Genomic DNA, 19,480 nt, shown 5'->3' on the forward strand with positions numbered 1-19,480 from the left:
CGCCCCCCCCCTCCGCCCCCAACCCCAGCCCTTGCTCTGAAACTCACTTTTTGAACCAAGAACAAACTAAAGACCTGGGTACTGTAGCATCATAGGAATTCTGAGTTGTCTGAGGAGAGAGATGGTGCAGGAACAGCTGTGAAAGAATGCCTGATTTCTCCCCAACACAAGATATAATAAAAAGCCAGTGGGGAGTTAAAGCACTGTCTTAGGACATGAGGTATCACACCAAAAGCAAAGCAGAGGAAAATCTAGGCTTAATAAAAATTTTAAAATAAAAATGTACAATGGGATTTACTTTGCTGCATTATAATACACTGTTTCTAGGGCTGATAACTATTAATTGAAACCTGTTTGTGTGACTTCATACAAAAGGTGCCAGTGTTTATCCCCTACATCCAGTTGCCTTTCAGAAAGTAGTCAAAAGGCATTCATTAAATGAGGAGCAGAAATTCCTTATTGATGCAATTAGAGGAACTCAAATGTGCAGCAGCAAAAGCAAGACCACTTCCTGCACACATTTGTTTCAGTGCTCATTAGAAATTCTCTTTTCAAGACTGTCAAAGACATTAATGTAACTGAGGAAACCATTAAATCTGTCATTTTCTTCTATTTCTTTTTATTTGCTGGGCTGGGCTTCTTAGGGTTTTGTGATGTGTTTTGCACACTGTCCCTCTAATAGCTAAATAAAGCTTCACTACTTACAAAGCCAAACAGTGTATATTTTAGAAATACTACAACTGCAAAGAGCTTTCAGAGAAAATTGGTTACTCACTGATCTGAGAAGAGTGCATCCAAAAATCCTTAAGGAAATCAGTGACAAATTATTTTTCTCTCTTAGCAGAACCCTAATGACATTACAAGAATTCACAGATATTAATTTTTAATGTGTAGACATTCATCAGTAGTTCTGGACAAAATACAGATTTGTAACCCGGCTACTCCCTGCCCTCCCTCTCCCAAAGTCATGTATTTTTGTTGGTTGAAGAAGAATATTAACATCCCCCATATTTTCAAATAAATCATACCTCCTATTCTGATTATCAGGAAGCGGGGGAGGGGGGTGTTCATTCTTGAAATAATACAGCAACATGTATATAGAAGCAAGTAAGTAATTTAATTATCTCTATCTTGTAACTTGATTTGGCTTAGTAAACTGCACATCTTCAATCACTTGGGAGGGAATGTTTCTACAAAGCAGTTTCACTGCAGCAGATTAGAAAAAGCAAAACCTTAGCAGAATGTTCTCCGAATTTTTACTGGAAAAAACCTTATCACAGTCAAACACCTTGAAATATGCTAGATACAATGCAAACAAAGCTAGAAAGCATCTCTTAAAAAGAACTAATGCACTTGAAGCGTTTTTGTTTTGGTTTGTTTTTTTCATATAATGAAACCATTCTCATTTTCAAGGACCGTAGTGAGGAAATAGCTGAGTAGAAGCTTGAGACTATACTGAACCCTGCAACACTGAGACCCCGTTTTACTGAGTACAAAGAGGGTCCCACACAATTAATAATGCAAGTGCTTGAGATCCTTTAGCAGCACTGAGCAGACTGTGATTTTTAACCTGAGTTGTACCTTGAAAGTTGCTATTAAAAAGTCAATACACATTGAATTATCTTAGCTATTATGGGATTCAGTTTTCCACCAGCAGGTCTTGGTTATCTCTGTACTGAAGGATGAGAGTTTGCTGTAAACTTCATGTTAAGAATCATCTCTGTACTTCTACAGGCTTTAGCGTCTGCAGTGGTGACTAATATTAGGCACAGCCACAAGAAAGATTTGGCCCAAAACATACGTACATTCATGTATACGTATAAAAATAAAAGAAAATTTTGCTATTTAGTTTTGGGAGTGCTAACTGCAATCAGAAAATTTCATACTATTAATTTAGAATTTTTGCTATTTGAAAATATTCAATACATCTTCTAAAACTTCTTAATGGACTGTGATTGTCAATTAGTTTTATATAACTGAGTTTGAATTTATATGCTTCCTTTTGTTTCTTTAATGCCTTGTTCTAACCACAACAATACTCAGAAAGAACCAATCCATAACCTCCTACAGAAAGCAATACCTGTAAAATTATCACTAGCTCCCTTTGAAAAATATTTAATTATGGGCATGAAAAAGAAAATAAGGCCAGTGTGCCATTAATCATAGATGGATAACAAAAATAATGAAAATCCAGCATGTCCATATTTAAGCACAGACATGCTCAGATCAACTAATTCATTTATTTCCTGAAAAAACACAGATTCACTTTTCATTAATTTCCAAACACACACCAAACACAAATGAATGTACAATTGCTGCTATAGTCATTGATAATGAAATCATTGTCTGATTACACAAAATAAGATGCCCAGTTTAACTCTTTGAACCTTCTTGCACAGCCTGAGGCCTGCAAGCTGAGTTGTTAAATCCCTCTCTATTGGCTATGGCTTAGAAAACATTTTAAACCAGCTTCACAGCATATTAAAACACATTACAAAACCCATTATTTCATCTGTGCAAAGACTATATGAACTAAGCTAAACTTAGTCTCACCACTGTCAAATAAAACACTATAGAAGTGACTTGTTTTGGGTGGCTAGGCCACCAGAGTCACAAATTCTAATAATCTCATAGGAAACAACCTGGTCTTAGCTGAGCAACTTTCCGTCCCTCTGAAAGGCTGCCCCTTTCCTGAATACAAATAAAGTGTTTCAAGCCTCAAAGATTCCAGAGAAGAAATTTCTCCTTTGCTTCTCTCCAGTTTGGGCAGCAGATATCTAGAATTCTGATCCCTCTTTGTCTTGGGTTTTGGATATTTTGGTGCCAGTCTCTCACAAAACTGTTAAAACCTTGCTGGGGTGATGCTGAGGAATCTTCAGAGGACGTGCAACAGCTATGACGGCTCTTACAAATCCCTAAGCCTTCATACAAGTATTTTAGGCACCAACTTGAGGAAGGAGATGTGATTGAGTGCCTCTAGTGAGCTGGCTGTCCCTTAATGGATCTCATGCTGCCTACATATTCCAAGTTTAGGAGAGCAACAATGCATTTTGAAGGTGTCTGGGTTTTGTTTTGTTGTGGTTTTGGGGTTTTTTTAATCAACTTCTATTCCTTTTCCTGAGTCGTATATGATGTTCTGGAGCTACCACTCGAAGACCAGGGCTTTTCAAGCCACAAAGTGCAGTACTCTTACATGCCCGTTTTCATTTTCATTGGTTTTGCAGTCTACATTTATTTAAACAATGTTGAGACAAATGTTACGTGGAATCACCAAACAAGACTGTTTCATTTTATTGTAGCACCCCAAAAATCTTAAAAGAAGTCAGGACTTCCTCTGCTAGCCACTGTACAAACACCTTCCAACAATCTCTTACATTAAATGTTTACAAGGGATGTTGAGAAGACAGACAGAAGATGGCAAATAAACATGACAGATTTGAGATAATTTGCTTGAGATCACACACCAGTTGAGTACTGGGAATATAATCCAGTCTCCTCACACCAAGACATCCTCCTAGCCAGTGGACTACTTGGCCTCTTAACCAAATGACCTAGCTCCTGGAATATTCAAGTGGTATTTCAGAATAATAAGCCACACAGAATGCACATCTTCGGAAAAAGAAAATAACGAATGTACTAAGCAAATTTAAGGAGACTGGTAATGTTCATTCACTGTGTTGAGATTACCTCCAGCAATTGCAGAGTAAGAGAATAATAATGAGAACAAGTGGCTTGAGTATAATGAATGCAAGCTTCTCTGCTGGCTGGTAGGTTTTCATTACTCGCTATCTGCACTTACACAGTCATCACAGCTTAAGGTTTGGCAATGCTCTTTTTTTTATTATTATGAAATAGTGAACCTTGATATAAAATGCAACTGCAAGATGAACATAAATGTACAATATTCTTGCAAACACAATTCAAAATTTTCATTTTGCTGCAAGCTAATGGTCTTTGCTGTCAGCCACTCTAGATAAATATTCTCTTAAATGAATTTCTGTGGAGCAATAGTGACATCCAGCGGGTAGTTAGCTTAATCACAGGTATCTATTGTCTATATCAATTCACATACAGATGTATTTGCCTTTTTACTTTGTATTCTTCTGTATCACACGACGATAGCATCAAATCCTTTCAGCATACTAAGTATTCAACTGTATTTTAACTTCAACTCTGTGTATAGGAGTCATAACCTGAATGTAGTGAATGAGTGGAGAAAATAAGAGTAGATGAATGCTAGCAAGAAATGGTCTATCCAGTGTGTAAGTCACTACTGTCAGTAAAAGGCAAGAAGCAAGCAAGGACAGGAGCTGTAACAAATTTGTGGCCATTGATTTAGAACTCATTACTTATAAAACACCACTAAGTGACTTAAAATAAACTCAGACAACAAACAACTCATTCAACTTCCTAACAGCAGAAGATTTAAAAAAAAAAAAAATTTTTTTTTTAGTTTATTTTTACAATAATGAGAGAAAGATACTATTAAACTTAAAGAAGGGCACTCACCACCTGGGAACAAGTCAAAGTAACAGCTTCATCTCAAAAACACACAATGTACAAAAGGGACAGAAGCAAATGATGAAAGATGAAATTCACAAGCAATAATAAAGCCAAACAATGGGAAACTCACCAGTGACATGAATATGCAGCATATTTGCTTGGGCAGAGGTTGCTTGCAGCAAACCTCTGGTATGTTTTGCCGCAACTACTTTAGGCCTCAGAATAACTCTATGCCAGTGTTACTGGCAGTAATTTTAAACAACAGTGAATGACATAAGCCAATGAAATCAGGGTTATAGCTCTGTTGATAACAGACAGATTTCATTTCCCTTAAGAAGGTGCACAAGAACTCATTTCACTCCACATTGAATGAAATACAGTCGTATTTCTAACTTTTTATGTACTTAGGTGTGTTTGGAGGTCACCTATCAGTTCATGACATATAGCCTTGATTTTTATTCCTAGCTAGGCTTTCTAGAATGGGTATTATCACAGTGGTACAGTATAGGATTTTGATGTGATCCCCAGGATTATAGCCAAACTATTTCTTGGCATAATGGTGAATGGAACACAGTAGGGCGCAAAATTAGTAAAAAGTGACTGTGTTCAACAGCTATGAACAGATCACCAAGGAGACTGTAAAGTAATAAAAAGTTTATTCAAGACACTCTGGGATGGCTAGCTGTGAGTTGATGGCCAACGTTTTACCTACCAGAGAAACTGCAAATCTCATTTAGAATGAGTACAAACATCGTAAAAGCAATAATGAAAAAAAATTTGCAAGTAGTAGGCAGTATCTTTTATTTGACCAACGCATCATAGAAATCATATCTCCCTACAATTCTTGTCTTGCTCGTATTGTTAGACTATCATGACCACAGCATTAGCATTCTAATGTAAGAATGAGTATTGTTTACTGAGAAGGGACAAAAGGGCAGTTAATCCCTATTAATTAACTTTTTCTTTCTAAACAGCTTAATGAAACTTACTGAAGTTATTACGGGAAATATTTTATATTCATATGAAAAAAATCACAAGTTTAAGATTATTCATTACTGAAATCAATCAAACTCTTTAACAAAACAAAATATTTCATTCTTTACTTACAGTTTCTTACTGTTTCTCACAAACTCTCGCTTGCCAAGAAGAAACTGAATGACTGGAGATATAATCTTGAAAGAGTTCTCCAAAAAGCCCTCAAACGTATCTTCTTAACCACTAAAACCATTCCCTTCCTATGTTCCTGTGCGACCAATACATTGACTATGTGTCACAGCTTACACTCTTGACTGAATGTTAAACTTCTATTACTTCAACATTAGCAGTAGCATTGAGATCATGTAGGACTTCATAATTACAGTTCAACCTCGCAAATTCTCGAAGTGTTTTGTGGAAGCACAGCCAGACTATATTAATACATCATAAGGACATATGAAAATAAAACATCCTAATTACTCATCTACTTACACTCCAAACAAGGACATAAATGCATTACAAGGTTTATTCCTTGACTACACCATTGAGAAAATCATCTGCCCAGTTCTGTGTGCAAACCCTTTTCTTCTTCAAACTAAAAAAACATTTAACTAGCTAGGTCTCTCAGGAACCTAATTGCTTAATACTGAAAGAAAAAAAAACTAAACACGTTGATATTGGCAGCAGCCTGCAGAAGTTGTCATCATGAACTCAGCCTTTAGTAGTTATTCTCGCTTGAAATCCAGCAGTACCTCCTATACTTGTCATGTATTATACCTGCACTATATCCCATAGTGTGATGTATTAACTATATGAAAACTTTGCATTTTTATGGGCACTTCTGTTCATGTGCATAATTATACGGAGAGATGGAAAACAGAAAAGACTCAGGAAAAGGACTGCATATGGCTTACAGTGCTAGTAAAAAGTTAGGGAAGATCACTCAGCTTTTCCGGAAGTTAAACAACTGGTTTTAAAAGAGATAAAATCACATTCTGAAGCAAAACTGGAATGTTAAATAAATGTTTGTGCATTTCTTGGAAGTATTTTAAGCATCTATTTTCTAAAAATTGCTACTGTCTGGTTCTGGGCATCTTTAAACATCAAACAAAAAACTTCTCTAACTTTTATTTCACACCTAACTTAATGAGAGGGAGAAAATATCTTCTCATAATGTAAGACACCTTTTTATGAAGCTGTGGGACTGAGCTGATATGGGAATAATCAAAATATATTTCATCTTACTATTTTGTTGTTTCTTGTATGATTATTTTCAACATCTGTAGGAACGATATGATACTGCTAACTGGTAACATGTACATTACTCTAGCTGTGTACATTCTCCTGGCATTTATTTTGCACTTCATGTCAAATCATGGGTTTTGTTGTTGGGTCTTACATGTGCCGTTTATGGTCAGGAACAACTTATTGAATGTTTGAATACCAGTTCTTTAACAAGTGTCTATAATAATTGGTGCTGTAGAACTCATGGTTCTGATTTTAAATCAGGCACTTATATTTTCCACTTCCTTAAAGGCTAAAAAAACCTCACAACTCAACTTCAAAATAATGTAAGGAGATTACTATCCCCTTCCTGGTTCAGCTGTAACTCAGAGCAGAAAACGTGCACAAAATGTTCAAAGGTACAAAACAAGATCTCCAGTGGAAGCTGGGCATCCTAACTGCCTTTGTAATTCTTCCCTTCGTTGCCCTCAAGATTAAAAGTAGCTGTAGATGAAGGAAACATGAAGACTGAACATGTGTTTTGCTAGAGTGTAGATAATAAGCAATAATAATACATTAGTCATGCAATCTCTGAGCCACTGAAAATACAACCGTCATAAACGGATTCCTTATTCCAAAATACAGACTTTATAATGTATATTCTAGCATACACATTGTTTCTTGTTTGCTTTTCTTTTTCTTTTTTTTTTTTTTTTTAACATACGCTATGCAGAAGCATCTATTTGGCTTGTGGTAAGTTGTACAAAAGCCACAGATGGTAAAAGTATAAAAAAGGGAATACGGTTTACAGAATGCAAACTGGAGTCAAACAGAAAAACACTCTAGACTTCATCTTAATTAGTGTTTTGTTACTAATTTTTCATTTTCCTAAAGATTATCCTGTTTCTTTCAAAACAGACTATAGGAAAGATTTTCAAAGTTGCAAATGGGAATTTAAACACCCGGATCCCACCCACTTCTTAGTTGAGCTCTTAACCTTTGTGACAGAACATGATCTCCTCTCCCCTTCTCCCCAGAATGAAATTTGAACATTCTGTTTGTAAGGTCTATGAAGTGCTCTAACCAGCTTCATGAAGCTAGTCAAAAAAATTACCTTCCCGGAGACTTTGGCAAGTTTTCTTGCAAGTGAAAGGAAGCAGTTGTACCTCAATGATGTGCATATTGAAAAAGGGTGTATACTGTGAAATGGCCTTCTGACCTACTACAAAAGGGACTGCCACTAATTCCTGGCACACAGTTAAAATTAACTGACCTCAGAAAAATAATTACCTATTTAAAAAACAGCTACAGATTCCAGAGTCTGTTTTTTAACCAGATGAGTTTATTCCCCACGTTCCTCACTAATAACAATCATAGTAATCTTATGCAAAAATATTTAGCCAAAGTTTGAGAAAAGGATCATCTTTTCCTCTTCAAAAAAGAATAACATCAAATAATCACTCCAGCACATCAGAGTTTTGTTAGCAGTGCACTATGACTTGTAATATAACACTTTCATATCACAGTATTATCCTTCCAGTCATCTGTAATATGAGTCATATCCTCAGAACAGTGCAGGCTTCGTTCTACATTGCTTCGTACCAGCCAGCTTCCCCTGAATCACACTGTACTATCCAGAATACACACGCATTGCGTATAATAGCAATTTCCAATTCAAACATGAATTTCATGTGATGTTACACCTGTGACTCACAGTGTAATATACTTACTATCCACCTTCCAGGAAAGGATCACAACAGACGGGGATAGAAACCCTTCAGTGGGAACTCCTCCTAAGGTTAATTGTACCTATCGTGAACAGTCTCTGTACTTTGGGGACTAAATGTCTAGTTTTCCCTACTTTCATTTATCCTTAACAACAGTTTCCAGGCTACACTACCGATACAAAATGTGGGCCTGCAGCAAAAACTAGCAGTATTATTATATGAGCTCAGAATCTCCAATTACTAGCCAGTAACTTGCCCTGCATTAAAGAACAGATTTACTTCAAACATACATGATGCTGGACAGCATATTTCTATTCATCCCTAGTGATGCTGGCAACACAAAAATAATTTTTCATTTTTCTTAGTGAATAAGTCACAATCACAGGGAATATGGGGGGGAAATTTCTAACATTCTAAATCAGAATCCTGTATATTGAATCATAGAATCATTTAGGTTGGAAAAGACCTTTAAGATCATCGAGCCCAACCGTATGCTTTGTTGCAAATGGCATTTTGACCACTGATCACCAGTCTTCCATTATGTTGGGGAAGAGAGCTGTAGGATGTGAGCACATGTCATGCAAATCTTTATACCTCCAACATTTTGCGTAAGTGGCTTCCAATTTTTAAAATACGTATGCCAAAATTAAACTGTTTGCCACAGGGGAAGCAATAAACTTTGTGAAGCAGTCTGCACATAATTGCCAGTAACCAAATTCTTTTCACTGAGAGTTTGAACTTATATCCAGTGTTTATTTTACAGCTTAAGGAAGCCTACAGTACACAGCTATGGCATCTCAACATTCTCTCACTTTTTTATTAATTTTTGCATATGACCTTTCTTAGGACAAACCTTGAAATATTTTAAAGTGAGAAGTTATTGCCTATCAGGCTGAGCAGAAGGCAATAACATTGTAGGGGAAAAAGTGACTGTGAGTGGTATGCAGTAGCCCTTAGTTTGCATGTACTGAAGTCCAGCAGTATTCATGGAGGTTTGTTTTTATGAAAGCTTAATAAAGCACAGTAACTTAAACAATTATGCACAATTCCTTGCTATCCAAAGGATACAGGTTTGTCTGTAGCCATAGCATATAATGTTAAGTTCTGACACGTAAGAAATATCTTGTAGCAGTATAAAATAATTTGAAATCATAACATAACAGATTGCATTCTCAAATCTGAAAGCATGCTGTATTTGGACTGTAACAGTATCCTAAATTAAAAATGCCTATATATCAGTAATAGTAATAAAATGCATTTTTCCCAAAGCCACAGAACTACCGATATGTGCGCTTTGGCTTCATGTATAAACTGACATGGCAAATTCTAAATTTAACAAAGCCAATTTCTTTTAAAGCCTCATCATACTAATTACATCCATCAAGTGTGTAAAATACATTTTGTCAGCTAAGAACAGAGGACTTCAATTAAAAGTAAATCCTTATTCAGCACTCTAAGCTGTTAACGGCTCAAACTTATTAATGAGATGTTGAAAAGAAAATGCTCCTACATACAGACTCTGTAGTGAGAATTTATTACAAGTACTCATTATTTCCACCTAGTTCATGTACTTAAGAAAGTGTCCCATATTTATGTCAACACTCCAATATCAACAGAAAAAGATACTAAAATAATCTTGTTTGTTTGTGAATGTGCATGCATACATATTTGGGGCTTAACAGTCATTTCCAAGAGAGATTACCTTCTTCCCTAACCTAGAAGGCTCCCAGAACAGCCAGTATGACACACTAACCAGCTGTGATCTGCTGTTGATTCAAACTTCAAGACCCCTTCTGCGCAGAGCTTGCTATAGCTATTTGATAACTTTTTTGCACAGTTCCAGCAGCTCATTTGAAAAAGTATTCCATATTCCCAAACCTTTCCTCAGCCATCCAGTAGCATGGCTATCCAAAACTGGTAACAAAGTTCACCTGGCAGGTACCAAAATTCTGCCTCAGAATCAAAATAGAAGAGTCTGTCTTTTAAGCTGTATGGGTGCTAAGACCTTAAGTAGGGGAGAGGAAACTGTCAAAATGGTATTTTAGGCTATCTGCCCAGCATTTTAATTTTTCAAATAAGTAATATGAACACTAATGGCAGACTGCACAGCATGCCTGGGCTTATAAGTTTTTATAATGATTTTGGATAGACCTTCTATTTTAATTAATTCAGAAGAACAGTGGAAAGAGGTTTACAGAACTACAGGTGAACTACTACAGCAGGATGGGGGGAGACATGAGATTCAGAGGAACATATCCCTATTCTCCAAAACTTGCAAATTTCATTTCAATTTAGCAACATTAGGATTCACGAATTTTCATCCTTGTTGTAGATTGCAGGATTTTCTGTATGTGCTTATAATCTTAAGGAAGGTTATTATGCGATTTCCCCAATGCAAGATACCCCTAGATCAGGCTTACTTCTCATAGAAAGGAAAAGTATCATTATTTTGATTTCTTTTTCAGATTTCTCTCTCCCACTCCACTCCCTTTCTTTCCTCCAGTCTGGGCTCCTCTTCTTTTTTTATTATCTATTTCTCAGAAATGAAAAGAGAATCCAAGGGCTACATATAAGTATGCCAGATGCCCTTGAATTTCTACCAAGTCTACCAAGTTCTGCCCTTGCAAAGCCTTGTTTACAAACAACCTCAGCTCCAACAGCAAGCAAGCTTTCAGTAACAAAGAAACATTAGAGACATTTTCACAATAGTTTTAAATTACTTCCCCCAGTAGAGAAGACACATTGATTAAATAACAAGTAAAATGAGATACAGTGAAGTGATTTGTGCTCAAATACTAAGAAAAAAAATTAAAGTAGTTTTGACTACCTGTACCTTCAGCAGGAACCCTATCCTATCAATTTTAAGTGAAAATTAATGTAATATTCAAAAATTGTTATGCATGAGAAAACAAAAGTTATCTCAAATTATAGGCCTTGCCATAACAGCATGAATAGTTACAAAGAATTGCATTTTTTGTATCAATGCTTTACTGGGGCACTATATGGATATGACAGACAGGATATGTCCCTACACTGCAAAAAGGAAGCAGATTTGCCTAAGGTTAATTCCACACTAGCTTAATTATTAATTAATCTCTCCCAAATGCATTTTTTAATGTACTTAAAAAGGCCTTTGCAAATAGAGGTTTTCTGTTTATCGATAGGGTAGTTTTCAAGGCGGACAGCTATGCTGCAGTATATAGACAACATTTCTTCAGCTGATCTGGTTAATTAAAATGCATGGTTATAACAGGCTCTCTTAGAACTGCAGCTGAATAACCCATGATCCCTTTTTTCTCAGTACCACAGAACACTTTGCGCCTATTTAATAGGGCTGTTTCAGGATTTAATCAAAGATTTCCAATCGACACTCTGGAACAAGGAGTTTTTCCCTTTTTAAAAGATTTCAAATAAAACATTCATTTTCATAGAGATCCCTTCTGAATATCTGTAGCCTGTGCCCCTTTACCTGCACCTTCATTCAATATAATGCTTGTTTTATACAATTTAATACTTCCTCTTCCACTTCTCTGCATCCCCAACACAAAGAAAAAACAAACACCACTATCGCATGTTCTTTCCAGCATAAATCTCTAAGTCCAATTTTGTTGAATGAATTCAGGAGAACGTATTAACAGCTTTGAAGGGGGAGGGTAACTGAGAGAACTGCAAAAGCTGATAGAAAACCTGTGCCAGGCAGAGGATGGAGCAGGATTGAAAGTGGAAATCCACCTGCTATGTAGCATTTGCTAACATACTGCAGTGGTGCTGCATGCTAATGTAAGTAAGAGAAAGAAGGGGATTTGCAAAGGAGTATTAACTTTGAAGATGTACAGGCATTAAACTGTTTGGAAAACAGCCTGGAATAAAAGAATGCCTCAAAGTCAACCACTCAAAACTACCAGACACTTGAAAACACAGCCCCTCCCTATTTCTGTTTATACATTGTAACAATCACTGTGATTATTACAAGGCTCATTTAGTCAATAATCATAAAACATGTGAATACCTGAAAATGAAACGTCTTTGGTTCAATTTCAGTTCTGACAGTATCTGACTCAGTTCCTTCATGTGTTGGACCAGTTAGTCATTCACCCAGAGCTGATATGGATCATTTGTGACAGTATTCTAAAATGATCCTCTAATTCAAACCTCTAACTCAAGACCTGTAGTCAAATACCTTGATTGGGTTGGCCTATGTATCTTTTCCAAGGAGTACTGGAAATCTTCAGTAAGCTGATGAACATCTGCATCCTTCAAAGAAAGATTATATATTAGGTCTCATCTGCTTTACATTCACCTGTCCAAAGAGCCTACCAAAAATGACTGAAAAGAAGATGTTCTCTAAGCCATATTTTCCTTTCTAATGGGGAAACTCAAGTAGCCCTCCAGGGTGCAGCCTGCAAAAGGGCCCCTTATTGGCAAAACCATACTGAATGGGTGTTCAGGGCGGTCCAATTGCCTTTACATTCTTTTTATGCCACTGAAGCAACATAGATCAGTGAAGAATCACTGCACATACCTCTTCCGCTGGTTTCATTCTGTTTAAGAGGGTTTTTTTAAATGGGCAAAACAGTACACTTTCCAGGGTCTTCAACAGTAGCATTGGCTTTCTCAGGTTAACTGTCAGGTCAGGTGTGTTATTTTTTAGGAAGTGCTGTTTTGCTTGACAGTAGTAACACTGGCTATAAGAAGAACGATATATAACAGCAATAGCCTTATGCTTTCCTATTCTATTAACGTTCCAGAAATCAAAGCTTGCAGAGCCTGTGGGAAAGAAGCCAGTGACCATTAACCTTCACTTTATTTTAAGCTTTTATAATTTTAGGAGTTTAATTTCGGGCTTGCAGCCTTCAGGCTGCAGAGTTGAAACTGAAGTAAAATACAGCAAAGAAGCAAATGTGGGGCACAAGTTAAAAAGCTCTTTTCCTGAGACCCCTGGTCACCTCCCCCAGCCCTAATGCAAAATTTATTTCAAGGCATTTAACATATTTTTCCCGACTTGGACTAATGTGGCAGAGTTTTGATTTCAAATAGATAAGGGAGAGATATTTTCAAATCTTCACTAAGAATCCTGTGAAATTTCCACTAACTTTGCACCACAGATGCTATCTACTTTTGTAACAAAGAAATGCCTCCTGGTTTGATAGTGGCCAGGTCAGTAAGTCCCCAGACTTCCCTGAGAAGTCATGTTGGGTAGGCAACACCTGACTATCTTTCAAACCCTGAATTTCTTGTCAGTAGACTGGATGAATCAGGGCTGGAGGGATGGCTAGGACAGCATACTCTTCATTTTTGCCATCCATATGAATCCAGCAGAAAGCTCTATTAAAAAGCAGGAAATCACTCTTGTACCCTCATTCTCTCCTTTTGTTCAACTCAGATTGGTCCACTGGAACTCAAGACAAGAGCTTTCCAAAGGATAAGTGTCCCACAAAACTCAAAGGAAGACAGAGCTTATTAAGAATGCACTGGCGCAAGGACTTTGTGGGTATGGTTACCATAAAGCCACAAGGGCGTTTCAGAAAGTTTAACCTTCATAACTAATTCATACATCAAAGCATTGCAAAAGTTTAGCTAAATTTTACAGAAGACTGTCATATGCTGCAGTTTGTAAATCAGCGGTATGAAAGTAGGACAGTGGTATCATGCTAACAAAAGGCCTTCACATTTAACAATTTCCTCACGAAATAAGTATGTCTTGTGATGGCTGTGACAAATCCACTCTTCTCAGTATCAGCTTTTCAGCACAGCCATTGAGAGAGGGAAGGAGACAGGGAAAAGAAACCTAACATGCCCCTTTCCCTTCTCAGCACAATGTGTAGCAGTTGAAGTGTGCCCTTTCCATAGCATCCACACACTTTTGCACAGCATGAGGACCGGGCTGGAGAAGCTGAAACATTATGCTACTGTTGTTGAGGGATAGACCCAGAAATCACGAATGGCCTACGCTTTACATAATTTTCACAGACATGCGTTACGTTAATGCAACATGCAATGTTATTCCTGTTGAAATTACAGTCCCTTATTAAATGTACAGAATCATTTGGTCTAAGAGTTAGAAAATTCATGCTGACTATACAAGGTGCGAGGGAAGTCAGCACTAACAGGGGAAGGATGACTTAATCATAAACAGCCCTTTTTGCATTATATTTTTCAAAGGCTTGATTGATTAAATAATATTCATTGGCTCCTATTACACACAAAAGCTGTAGAAGAGGGCAAGCAGGCCAATCTGTTCAGTGGAAAGGAAGATGGCACCATTGATTCTTCATGCCTCCTAAAAATCAGGTTCAGGGGGTTCAGGCCATCTTGACCTATAGGTGAAAAACAGCTGATAATACCCTTTACGTCATGTCCCAGATCCTCCTCAGGGAGAAGAACCTGGAGCCACCACACACTGTAAAAAGGGTTGTGTTTTTGTTTCTGAGTTTTACAGGCTGATTGCTTTCAGTAATGGATTCTGTAAATCTTTTATATCACTGTATTTCCTGTGTTTAATACTCCAGGTGGGAAGGTCTGGCAACAGATGCAGGCAATGTTCTGACACGCTGCAGCATGCTGCTGCAGAGGAGTCAGGCTACTGCCCACCAGCCCCCAATTCCTCCCAACTAAAGGAGGCCACAAAACACCAAATTATTTTCACTTTTCCAAGTCAAGTCAGTCCCCCAGTGAGCCAAATATCTGTTGTGATCTTTGTCTGCTCACCTTCACATTTGTTTATGTTTTGGGAAGGCAGTAGATAAGGGCATAAAGACAAAGATTTCCTCTAAATTATACCCTTAACAAGAACAAAGTAAAACAGAACTACATCTCTTTTGTTTTGTTTGTTTGCTTGTTGTACGCAGAAATAAAACTCATCAATCTGGCAAGTAATTATTATTCTTACTCGGAGTTTTAGTATCAAATATAAAAAAAAACCACTTAATTTTCCAGGAATTTCTAACTGAAAATAAACAGCTCATCAAGTCAGGTATCTATTAATTAATAAATTAGAGATTATAACATTCCTCCCCAACTGCTTCATAATAGAATTAATTAGTTGTAATTAGAAATAAATGTCACTCCTTAAAGTAACCTTAACAACAAAAATATTGAAGCACCTTTCATTAGAGAGTCTTGAAACACTTTACAAGACATTATTAATGCCATTTATACAGAAAAGACACCCGATCTGGTTTCCTTACAGACTATGGCAGCATTGGGAGCAGATGCTGGACCTCCCCCCCCGCCACCCCAGCTCTGGCCATTAGATCTGTGTGACTGCCTATTCCACGCAACTCAGAGCAACTTTGTTTAATCGAGCCAGAGTGGATTTCCATTTCTGTTTATACCTTAAAACTGGTATTCAAATAAATGTTGTACATTATCAGTACTTGGGAAAAGGGCTACTCCTCACTGCATTTTAAGAACTTTTTCAAACTGTGACCTCTTTGTGAGATGGGTGGGAAGAACACCCATCACACACAGCGATGGGTGCCTCACAACCATCAGAGAAACTTCATAGGTTTTTCCCAAAGGCAGGTATGCTGTAACTCTCAGATGTGCCAAACAGCTTTAAATGTGCAAGGGAGTCTGGCTCTCCTAAATTGTGTAGCTCTTAGCTGCAGTTCAGGAAACCCTAATGGGAATTGCCTTCACCCCAACATATATGGTAAAAATTACGTCTTCATCTTAGCTACTGTCTAGCCCCTACTTCAGCAGCAGTGCTGATCACATTTGTGCTTGTCAGATTAACATAAACTCATTTTACACAGTGAAAATTATATATTATTCCTTCTATAGCCTTACTCAATTTTTTAAAGTTCATTCATTAATATTATTTTATTGTTTCTTCTTATTCACAAAGAAAGTGGAAATTGGGTAGGAGACATGAGTCAGATGAAGTGAGAGCGAAGGATTATGCAGCAGCAAGGGAGCAACCCCAGACACTATCATCTGAATTTAGAAAGGTACAGAATTTTTTAAATTAAGATATAACCTTAATCCCATAATAGTGTACTTTCAGAAGTGTTGCTTGAAGATCTATAGCCTGTCAAACCATAAATTAAAATTACTCAGAGCTTATATACACCACAGAAATCACGTAGGCCTGTTGTGGTTTGGCAGGCTTTCCTCATACGTTGACAAATATAAAACAGATGACAGTGGCCTCCAGAACTTTAGGGAAACATAATGCTTGACAGTAGAACAACAGTGCATTGAAAAGTATTGTATATCTTTCAATAAAATAAACAAACTAAAACTCTCACAATATCCATTCCAGCAATTATGACCACCATAATAAATCCAGAGTTTGAGTTTTTTAGTTTTAAAAGACTCATTCCACTCTGTGAATTATGGTTATTCTTTCTAAAGTGGCTCATGATCTGATGTGAATACATGATTGCTTAGAGATTCACGTACAGTCAGGTTATTGTAAAATTATTACTGCGAATGTCTATTCAGATGAATACTTTCTATAAATTGAGAAAAAGACTAAAATCAGATTTTGTATTTAGCATCTAATAATCTAGTATTAATAAACTTTTTTTATTAATAACAGCTGAAATAATAACTTTGTCTTTATAGTGCCAGACAAAATTCAGTTTCATCGCTAATCCCTGTATATTGGTTTCTACTATTTGTCCTACCCAACATGACTTAGCAAGAGCATGCTGATGTTGTGGTTATCATTTCCAAAAGATCCAAGTTTACTGTTCAAAAGCAACCCATTTTGATCCTAGTGTTTATATTAGTACCAACAAGTAGCATTGAAACACACCTGCCTATGATAAACTAATAAAATCCAGCTTAAATAAAGACAAGCAGTGATCTATCCTGGCAATGACCACACGTCAGTATTATGCTTCACCACTAACACTACATACAGAAATGAAAGACGTGTCATCCAAAAACCAGACAAGTAGAAAGAAATAGTCAATTTTTTTTTTTTTAATATAAGAAATATTATAATAAAGTAACACATGCTGAGCACACAGACCTAGGCTTGCCCATGCAGAAGGAACAGGGCATTATCAAGAAGGAACTGGACACCAGGGAACATGCTATCCTACCCTCTGCATGAAGAAACCACATCCTATACAGTAGAAGTAGCTCAGGAGAGTTCTCCTACATTCCTAAATGAGGACCAGCTACAAACTGCCAAATGCTGCTTTTCTCCCTCTCTCCCTGCAAAACATGATGGCAGGTGAGGAGGGGGTGTAAGTAGTGTTTAACAAGTTGAAAATTCTGTTCCAACTTCCGTTGACCACATTAGCATTACAAAGGTGTTGGAATACTAATGAGATTATGGCTCTAGAGAAACTCAGAATCAAACGGAAACAAATACCAACATGAAAATTGTTTTCTTTAATTCCATTGCGACTCTGTTTAGAAAGCTCAGATCATTATGATACATGATACAATAATCTACCTTAAATTCAGGGATGCATTTGCAGAAGCACAGACAGTTGTAATACCTCATAAATTGAAGGAATATACATACATACAGGACATTTAACTATTTGTGCTTTCTCCTGAGCTAAGGATATCACAATCACACTAGGAAATGTCATACTGGACCTGCCTAGCTGGCTTTCTAATTGTGAGTAACCGGTGTCTAACAACAGGTAGAAGTACATATTTGAAAAAATTAATAAAAGACAGGCTACAATAGTTAGAGAAAAAGATGCTACTGTCTTAGCCCTTAACATATTATCCCTTCAGGCATGTGGATCACGTATCATACTTTTAATTTTAAATAACATACTTCTAAGTGTTCTCATTATATATTTAGAAATGAAATCTTTTTATACAGAAATTCTACTGAAACCTTAACATCACCAAGTTCTGGCAGCAAGTTCTACAGATGAATTATGGACTGTGAATACAAAGATTTTAATAGGCCATTTTAAAATCAATTTTCCATCCCTTGAATCAAATGCTTCTAAACATTTTGCTCAGCTTCCTTGATATTACATAATTAGAATTGACCATAGACTCAAGAGAAAAGGTGAAATATTTACACAGAGGCATTTATTAATTTACAGTGTATTTTCTAGTCTAGCACATATAAGCCCATTTATGTCATCACTGTACACTGAAGAAGCCTTTTGAACACAATGTCCAGAAGGACACCACACACTTTTTTCACTGCTAACACTTTGCTTAAATACTAGCAGCAGATGTTTCTAGTTCAAATTATTCCTACCATTGCCAACAGGCATTACTTTACATTTGTCAATTAATTTTGCTTGGTATGGTGCTGCTTATTCACCTAGCTTTGCTGAGTTCTGGAAGGTCCTGCTTGCACTTCCTAGGTTTGACAGACCTAAACAAATGTATATTATCTGCACATTTTGCCATTTTCCCTTTCACAGAGACTTCAAATTGTACCACATGAATCTAACCTGAATACCTGAGGGCTTCCTGCTGTTAACCTTTTGCCATGTGGAAAACTGAGACTTTCATTCCTTCTCTTTGTTTTCTGTCTCCTGCCAGTCCCTATCCCAGAAGAGTAGTTCCCCTTTCACCTCAGGACTATTTAGTTTCCTGTATAGCCTCTTATGAGGAACCCTAGCAAAGGCTTTCTGAGAGTCCAAATAAATTCTGTCAATGTGCTCTTCTTTACCCTGTCAGACAGTACTGATTAGCTATTGTTAACTATTAACTATTAGCTGTTCTAGAAAAAAAACCACATTATTTTCTGGGTTGGTGCTGCTTTTAAGCACCTAAGACAGTAGTAGTTAGCCCCCGTTTACCACATCTACTTGACATGATGTCTAGGAGACTGATAAAAAGCAGCTGTGTGCAATATTTCAAGTATCTACCAGCAGTGGTTCTGAACTTTTCTCTCTGGTGAGTTCAGGTCAATCCCATAATGTTATCCTTACTATTTGTTTTCTGATTTAATTATGCTTAATGCTAGTTTCCAAGAGGATGTGCTTATATTAGGCTAGACATACTACAAAACACTAAGGCTTAACAGAGTGTAAAGATACAGCTGTTATCTTCATTCATATGCACTGGATTAAATCTAGAAAAGTTTATTACAAAGCTATCATTCTGTA

The 19,480-nt window shown here is 36.9% G+C and overlaps 2 protein-coding genes across 4 annotated transcripts in view; one reads left to right on the forward strand and one right to left on the reverse strand.

The window, feature by feature from the left end:
- CTNNA3 (catenin alpha 3) overlaps positions 1–19,480 on the reverse strand; it is a 596,807-nt gene that overhangs the window by 328,563 nt on the left and 248,764 nt on the right. The window contains exon 1 of one of the 2 annotated variants that reach the window (XM_019474931.1): positions 12,610–12,671. The exons of the other annotated variant lie outside the window; for it this stretch is intronic. The gene's annotated coding sequence lies outside the window, so the exon portion shown is untranslated. Of the gene's footprint in view, positions 1–12,609; positions 12,672–19,480 lie in introns of those variants that run through there. 2 annotated transcript variants of the gene reach the window in all.
- Positions 1–19,480, forward strand: part of LRRTM3 (leucine rich repeat transmembrane neuronal 3) — a 91,252-nt gene that overhangs the window by 2,863 nt on the left and 68,909 nt on the right. The gene's annotated exons all lie outside the window — the stretch shown is intronic.

Source organism: Aptenodytes forsteri, unplaced genomic scaffold (assembly GCF_000699145.1).
Source record: "Aptenodytes forsteri isolate BGI_AS27 unplaced genomic scaffold, ASM69914v1 Scaffold349, whole genome shotgun sequence".
Lineage (NCBI taxonomy): Eukaryota > Metazoa > Chordata > Aves > Sphenisciformes > Spheniscidae > Aptenodytes > Aptenodytes forsteri.